We start from the raw sequence: 9,321 nt of genomic DNA, 5'->3' as shown, positions 1-9,321 counted from the left end.
ATGACTTTTGCAAACCAAACTTTAGACAATGATTTTGAGAGATTTGACTGTCAAATTTTGACGATCCATATACCTTCATAAAGGTCTTTTAGAGCCCGTTTGGTATCGTTCATGGTTTTAAGTATCGGTGCGTATCGTGTCATATCAGCCGATACATATCCATATCGGTAGGTATCGGCACGATACATACAGATATGCTACAGGGAATTTTGGGCCTCTTTTCGTGTATCGACGTATCATACGTATCGTATCGTGTCGTATCGTATCGATATCGATACGTACGATATGAATTTTTGAAAATCTAAAAATTCCTGAGAGTATCGGTACCGTATTGGTACATATCGAAGGTATTGTGCAGTATCTTACCGTATCGGTACGATACGGCTACTTAAGTGTGAATTTTTTGTTGTTTGAAACAAACACTTCACTCTCTCACCAACAGTTTTCTAGATTTTTTATATGTTATGTAAAAACAAGTGTTCTACAACTTCCATGGAAATTTTTTATTTTTCTCAAAAAAAATATTTTTTTAATTTTTTTATTCCAAAATTAATTTAAAAAAAAAAAAAGTAAAATCCCTAAAAAATTTTTTTTTTTTTAGAAAATTTAGATCATTCAACTCTTAAAAATAATGTCATAACTTATAATTACTAAATACATGATTTCAAATGAAACCCACATTTTTTCCCCAAAAAAGTTAGGGTTTCAATTTTTTTTTTTATTTCTTAGATCTACTCAAATATATTGGTCTACACTTTGTTGATTTTTTATATGTTCTTTAAAAACATTTAATGTACAACTTTTATAAAAAAAATTAAATTTTTCTACAATGAATGGGAGACCCACTACCATAAATATTTCGACTAGGGTAAATTTTGTGCCTATATTCGACAAGTGCAGAATATCATCGTAGTTGCTCCTATTGAAGAAGAAGGTCCTAGCTAAGGATTTGAACCACCAAGACACTCTTCACGGCACTCATCACAGTGGCAATGGCAATGAGGAAAGAAAAAACTGTAAAAAACTCAAACCTCATCATTTTGAACATTTTCAACTCAATATATTTGTCTATCAATACGATACCCTCTACTTAAGTATTTATGCATTCTACATGTTATATATAGTTTTTTTTTAACTATTTTTTTATGCAAAAGTATATAAAAATGTGTTCTCTATCCATTTATGTGCGTATCTTTAGCGTATCTCCGATACGATACGATACCCTACGATACGTATCTTAATTTTGACTGACCGATACAGCGATCGATACCGATACTTTAATCCTTGGTATCGTTTAAAAAAAAAAAATTTACCATTTTTTCATTCTAAACAAAATCTTCCGTTTGGTGTGTGTGTGTGCGTCGTTTCTATTTTTTAGAAATGAAAAGTTAGAAAAAAAAAAAAACGAAATATCGCCAATTTGATGAAACACCCAAGAGGTGTTCCGGCGGGGGTGGTTTGTTTCAATTTAATGGTATTTGGAACTATAGTTCCCGATAGTTGCTATCTCCAAAACTAGGTTCTGTGCATAGACGGTGAAGAGAAGAGGAGCTCGCCGCCTTGTGAAATCAACTGCAGGTATCGTTCGACTCTTCTTCTTCTCCTTCATCTTCTTCTCTCTTCTTCTTCTTTTGTTCTAACCGCTTCTCCTTCTTCTTCTTCTTCTTCATCTACTGTAATCACAGAGCAACCAGGAAGGGATTTAGGGGTTTTTTCGAGCGATTAGAGATAGAAATTGATTATGGAGTTCAAATCTTCGAGCTTCAACGTTTTGAAGAGAAATTTCTTCGTAACCCTCAAATATTTCCCTAATCGCAGATCAGGTAAATCGCTTCAAATAAGTCATAGAGAGAGGTAACATCTTATTCTCTTCTATTTCTTCTTCTTCTCTTCTAAACCTCTTCCTTTTCTTCTTCTTCTCTAATCTCATAGCAGGTAAATCACTACATTTTTCTCTGCCCTGTGAAACCCTAAACAAGTTTGTGAGAGAGAGAGAGAGAGCGAGAGAGAGACCTGAGAGAGTGTGGAGAGGGAGATCTTTGTGCACACACAGCACGGTTCACTGATGTGTTCTTTTTTTCTTATTTTTTTGGCACACAGAGCACGGTTCATTCCTTTGCCCAATTCGTCGACTTCTTCACCTGAGAATCAAGTAGTTGTTCTCTATAAACTCTTTCACCCAAATTTGATATTTGTTTGATCTTTATCAAGTTCCAAATCTGATTTCTAGATTTCTTTGTTACTTTGCTTGGTTTTATTGGAGCTTTGTGGAGTTATGTTACTTTCTATAATGCAGTACTAGAATCATTTACATCATATACTATCATGTAAGTAATAAGATTCAGTAACAAGTGTTAATTAGCAAGGCAATCAGGTTCTTCAATGGCTCATCCCATTGCATATTTCTGTGTCCATGCCCTTGCTTTCTCATTATAAATCCTCCTTTCATTATTATAAAGATGACCAATTGAATTCACAAAGCCCTCTACATTTGGATCAGGAAGTAGGGAGCATATGGACGGTAAAACTTTCTCAATAACCAAGGCAGGGCTCCAAAGTTCTTTTTAGCATATCAACATAGATATTGCCATTTGCATCAATGTTTGGATGATAGACCTACACAACAGATCATTAATTGTTAGTTTTGATTTGATAAGAGCTAGACTTCTCTAATCTAACAATGATTTAGGCAATTGGGTCATAGATAGTGTAGCAAAACTATGTTTTGTTTTCATTTTTCCTCCAAATATAAACTGATTAAGCTTCTGAAAACAATCCTACTCATACTTGGAGTGTTTGATTTGGAATGTTTCATGAATTTGATATTGAACTTGATTACAGAATACTGTAATTGAGAATTTTCTCTGTCAATCCCTATCTTCAATTTCAGATTTTGACAAGCATTCGAAATAGTCATATTCTAAGTAGGATTGCATCTAAGGATTTTAAACCTGAAATCAAGTCTTTTTGCTGTTCTCTATTTATTTATTTATTGGATATGATATTCTGTTGATTATATTGAACTACAAAAATAACTTGTACAATAGGTTTTTTTTTTTTTTTTTTTTTTTTTTTTTTTTTTTTTTTTTGTCATGGGTTTTTTTTTGGCTCCCTGCCACTTGAAAAATAACTTGTACAATGGGATGACCATAAGGCATAATATAAGTGATTAAACTTCAAAGAAAGAGTAAAGTGCAAGTTTGGGAGGTTAACAATGTGAACTAGAAAGATTAATGAGAAATCAGCTTTCCTATCTAAGTTGGAAAGTGGTATGTGTTTTCTATGTCTTCTAACACCATAATATCTGCTAACTTTGGGATTTTCATATAATGTTTAGTTGTTATGTCTGGAAGTAATATCCTTGTCGTTAAGTGGTCATATCTTGAGACCAATGTTTTCTTTGATGCAATGAAAGAAGCTGTAAAAAATGGTACAAATCCGGTACTTCATTTAACAATACTGAATGGAAGGATATTATAACCCAATTTGAGAAGGCTTTAAATCATGTAATTGGGAGAGAACAATTACACAACAAGATGAACAAGCTGAAATACGAATACCAACAATTCAAGAAACTACTTAACACAACTGGATTTGGGTGGAACTCAATGACAAAATCAGTCACAGTTGATGATGAGTCCGTATGGAATAGGGCAATACAGGTACAATAGATCTCACTAGGTAGTTGAATTATTTCAAAATTAGATTATTATGAGTAGTACATCTGATATATACAAGGACTGCTTATGCAGGCAAATCCAGGTTGGTTGAGATACAAGAAGTATGGACTAAACAACTAGACAGATTTGAGCATGATATTTAGGGATGCCTATGCTAGAGGAAACTTAAGGGTTAATAGCGCTCAAGATTTGGATGACATTGATGGTGATAATGCTCTTGATATTGAGCAAGCCTTTGAATCTCCTAGTACCCTGGTGCATTTAGGAATGGATGACCCCTTCCAGCAGGATACTCCAACTCAGACCACCACAAAGCGAAATCTTGATAGGACACCCATGGGATAAAGAAAAAAGAGCGCCAATAAGGGAGACAACCACGTCAAGGACTTGTATGGGAAGTATTTATTCATCAAAATTGAAAACGCATCCAGTACTTCCATTACATCTCCTGTTCGTGGTGGGAAAGGTGCATCTCGTCCTAGAGATTTCAGTGTGAGTGCATGTGAGGCGATATTATTCTCCATACCAGATATGTCAAAGGAGACATACTTAAAGGCCACTAGTCGTATGTGTGCTGATCTAAGTTGGAGGGAGTAATTTGTCTGTGCAGAACCTGTTAAGAGGACTTGGCTTTTAGATGCCTTGGAGTAGTTGAGAGGCAATGAGCCCTTTGTTTGATTCTACTATTGAGACTAATTATGATAGTTGTGTTTTAATGCTACTTTTGATGATTTTGGATTCAGGACAATACTTTTGATGATAGCTACTAGTGTTTTATTTTATTTTTTATTTTTTATTGATGTGTGTAATGTTGAACATGTGTTTTAGGTAAAACAATGTGTCAAATTATTATGTTTTACAGTTATTTGTTTGAAATTGATAAGTATTTATCAATTTATTGCAGTTATGTCAAATGCATTATGTGAAACTTCTAATGATGAAGAAGATATGATCATTCACATGGGAATGGAATTAATGAATGAGACTGTATATACTCGGGAACTATGTAGGGATAGTGTATTTTTACGGGCTGTCATGATGCATAAGGTATTGAATGGGCATGCCAACAGATACTACGAAGAATTTAAGATGGAACATCCTATGTGATTATGTTAGACGTAGGGGTGGTTGAAAGACAAGACTAACATCCAAGTGGATGAACAGCTTGGAATGTTCCTATAGATTGTTGGGAAGGGTTCAAGTAATAGGGACACCCAAAATCATTTCAACCACTCAGGAGAAACAGTTAGTCGAACATTCAATGTTGTCTTGATTGCAATGCAACACCTGGCTAAGAAGAAAATCAGACCACCAAACGTCAGTATGATACTGGCAGAGATTGCATAGAACCCGAAATGCTACCCTTTTTTCAAAGTAAATATATTAATATGATACACATTTGTAATTCAATATATGAATATTTATATTCTTATGTCTAGTGACCATTTAATTGTCAATATATGTCATAGCACTGTATTAACGCCATAGATGGTACTCACATCCATGCGGTAGTTTCAAGAGAGGATCAAACTCGATATAGGAATCGGAAGGAGATTATAACTCAAAATGTGATGTGTGCATGTTCATTTGATATGCGATTCACATATGTGTATACGGGATAGGAAGGTAGTGCAAATGATTATCGAGTACTTGAATAGGTAAGGAATGATCCTCGATTGAGTTTTCCACATCCACCTCCAGATATTAACTTTATTCTAGTATATTAGATTTTCATTTGAGTGTATACGTAATAACATATATTATTTTTCGTTTGTAGAAAAGTATTATATTGTCGACTCTAGGTATGCTAGCCAATATGAATTTTTGATACCATTTAAGGGTGAGAGATACCATCTACCAGACTACGAAGGGCCTAGAAGATCCCTAATAACAGCAAAAGAGTTGTTCAATTATAGGCATTCATCACTTCGGAATGCATCAATCGTACTGACATGTTGTGGGCTACACAACTATATTAGAGAAGAGCATGTTGCTAATATTGAATTCGTTGGGATGAGTGATGATTCAAAAGTTCCATAAGATGAATTAAATCCGCCACATGAATATTTCGTTGATCATTCTGCAGCACAATTAAGTCAACAAAATAGGGTAAAAAAGATGAATGCCATTAGGCTAAGAATTACAAATGCAATGGCTAGATATCAAAGGATGCTTGAACTAGTTGAAAACTGAAACCGATAACCAATTGGACAAAGCTGAAAACCTAAATTGATGTTTCAAGTGATATAGTACTTGTTTTATGTTACATTTATGGATGTGGTACAAGTTGATATATTATTATGAATGTCATATATTTGGATGCTATTTTAACTTCTTTGATATTTAAATTACTGTTATAGATGACTTCTTCTATGCCTCCACTTATAATAGAAAATTATAAAATTTACGGGAAGAGTTGTGCTAAATATAACCAAGTCGGGTAAAAATATTAGAAGAGAATTTTTCAAGTATCAAGATTCATGTAATTTTTTCATGTGGGTGGACCAACTACATCTATATAGATGTAGTAAAGGTCAATGAAAAGTATGAACTGTGACGAAAGGTCCAAAGAAGGGACAATATTTTCTATGTTGCCTAAATTTAACTGGGGTAATTTATTTCTACGATTGATCTATACCTATAGATAATTTTAGATTTTTTTTTTAATTTGATGTTAAATTTTAACGACCATAATCACATCTATTATTTGATATAGGCTGATAACCTTGGATGTGGTATGTTTGTTTGAAAGATGAAACACATATCTCTATCATACAACATATATTATGTTCAGATAGCTCAACATCAATAGCATCCACACCACTGTCCACTTCGAATAAGTATATGAAAGGATATCTGGAAGGGACACTTAAAGAATTAGAGTACCAAACAAATAAGATGAAAGACATCTTCCATGCATTTAAGGTTTTAGACTTGGACAAAAAGTGAAAATTTGGGGAATTATGTAATGCAAAATTAACTTAGACAAGGCATTGTTAATTCTGTACTTTATTTGTCCTTTTCAAACCATTTTTTTTATTTGGTATGTAATACTTTATTGTCCCAAAGGATAGTAACTTCTAATAGTATTTTAATGTTATTTTTGCAATTATTGACTTAAAAAAAAATTCTAAAACAAGCATTACCAAACGGCACAACTGTCATTTTTTTGTTCTAAAATTGTTCCAGAAATAGATTCACCAAACATCTTTAAATTGTTTAAAAAATGCGTTTTGACACAAGAACTGAAATTTCTATTTTTGATACGAAACAGAGTTTCTGGAACAGAAACGATACCAAACGGAGCCTTAGAGTATTAACCGTTGACACATAAATATCAACCATAAATTTGATTGAAAAAACATTGAAATTATGCTCAATGTGGGGGACCTATAAGACAAGTATTTTATGAAAATAATGGTCAAAGTGTCATATTTATACCAAAGTCTAGATTTAACCTTAATATGGTAAAACAATACTATCCTTAAAGTTTAAGTAATGATGATAATGTTAGGGCATCCAAGTCTCCCCCATCAACAAAATGGACATTTTCCACAATACAATCTCTAAGTTGTTTTGGGCCCAAATCACTAGTAGCAATGGCAATATTTTAGAGTGACAAAATTTAGTGTCTATAGAATGCCTCTCTTTGAATGAAGCAATGTCAAAGACAAATAAAGTAACAAAAAATGACTCTAAATTTTGCCGCTCCCAAGCATAAAATTTCCTACATTTCTCTTGAAGATGCAAGCATGTCCAGGGATAAACAATTGATGTAAGGGAGGATGACCGGCCAGAATTAGCACACGATCAATCAACATAATATTGAACAACTATCTTTAACCCTCGTTCAAGTTTAGTTGACACGACAACACGGAGGAAAAAGGAATGATTAGCTATAAGAATACACAACTAAGGCAACGAGAGATGACCAGCTTGAAGCAGCTCACATCAACTACAGGGGAATGAGGAATGGTCGACTATGAGAGCACGTGATCAAGGTAACAAGAGATGAATGATTGACTTGAATACATCCATAGTCAACTATTGAGGAAGGAAAAATGGTTGGATATGAGAGCCTGTGATCGAGGCAACGATAGATGACTAGCTTGAAATAGCTCATAGTCAAAACAACAAAAGAAGATCAGCTTGAATCATCCCACAATCAACTACTCTAGGGGAAAATAATGGAATTGTTTATAAGAGCACATGATTGATGTTATGAGAAATGATTAACTTGAATTAGCCCACAATCAAAGATATAGAATGGAATGATATCAGAGCACACGATCGAAGTTGGAAACGACTAGCTTGAACAAGCACATAATCAAAGATACTAAAATAGGTGACTAGTTGTGAGAGCATATGATTGAGGTAGGAGATGGCTGGCTTGAATCAATACACAATCAACAAATACCAAAAGAGGTGATCAACTACTAGAGCACACAATTGGGGTAGTAGATGAGTGGCTTGAATCAACACACAATCAACGATACCAAAAGAGGTGATCAACAATGAAAGCACACAATCAAGGTAGTAGATGACTGAATTGAATCAACACACAATTAATGATACTAAAAAAGGTGATCAACTACTAGAGTACTCGATCAAGGTAGGGGATGACTGACTTGAATAAACACGTAAACAATGATACTAGGGAATAGAGATAAGATTATTTGATCAATGAGGAATAAACCAAGAAATCAAAAATATTTCGATTTAGATCGCTTACAACTAAGAGTTAAGGTTCGATGATGCAAGAATCATGTTAATCAGAGGTCTACGAAAGAAGATTCTTTCTTGACAGTTGATATTAGTCAGAATAGAATCGAGAGAAATTAATCAGAAATCGAAGACCCTTGGGTCCAAACCATATAGATTAAAATTTGGAGTCCAATAATGTCAAAATCACGTCAATTAAGAAGTTTCCATTTTGATGGCTGAGTAGGAATGTCTATACTGATGAAAAACAACATCTAAGCCAAATTTTAGGAATTCAGGATATGTCTAGGGATGTTACCTATTTTGGTACTAATATTTTTCATTCTTGGTAAAAATTTGTAGGTCTCTACGGTATTGTGCATCAAGTTGAGAAAATGGTCATCCACTTGGAAGGTTATTAGTAAATTTGTACTATTCAATAATTTGTATGCCATATTTTTTGTTCCCTATTAAATTTTGTAGTAAGTTGGACTATAGTAGTTTTAATTTTTGTCATAGGGGAGGAAGGGGGAAGAGGAAATATCATCACAGCTCTTAGCGTAAGGCCTTTTTTTTTTGAGATATTAGGGGTTCTTGAGTTAAGAGATTCTTCAAGTCATAACAAAGCTCTACTTATTAACTTGGTTGGAAGCTACTTAACAACCTTGACAATCTTCGGTCCTCTATTCTTAGATTTAAATATTTTTCTAATGGTATTTTTTTTTTTTTATTGTGTTAGACAAACTCTTGGACTTAAAAAAAAAAAAAAACATTGTTGGTGTTCTGCTTGCTCTTAAAAAAAAATAGTTTGTCTAAAGTTTGGTGATAGTAGAATTAATATTGGGAATCCTTGGTCACCTAACTTAAATAATTTCTATTTACCTTCTAATTTTTTTAGGTGGCTACCTTTTTCTCTAGTCAAATGATTGATTGTGAATAA

This window comes from Macadamia integrifolia, chromosome 5 (assembly GCF_013358625.1).
Source record: "Macadamia integrifolia cultivar HAES 741 chromosome 5, SCU_Mint_v3, whole genome shotgun sequence".
In the NCBI taxonomy this organism is placed as follows: domain Eukaryota; kingdom Viridiplantae; phylum Streptophyta; class Magnoliopsida; order Proteales; family Proteaceae; genus Macadamia; species Macadamia integrifolia.
Note: the sequence above shows the minus strand (reverse complement) of the source record.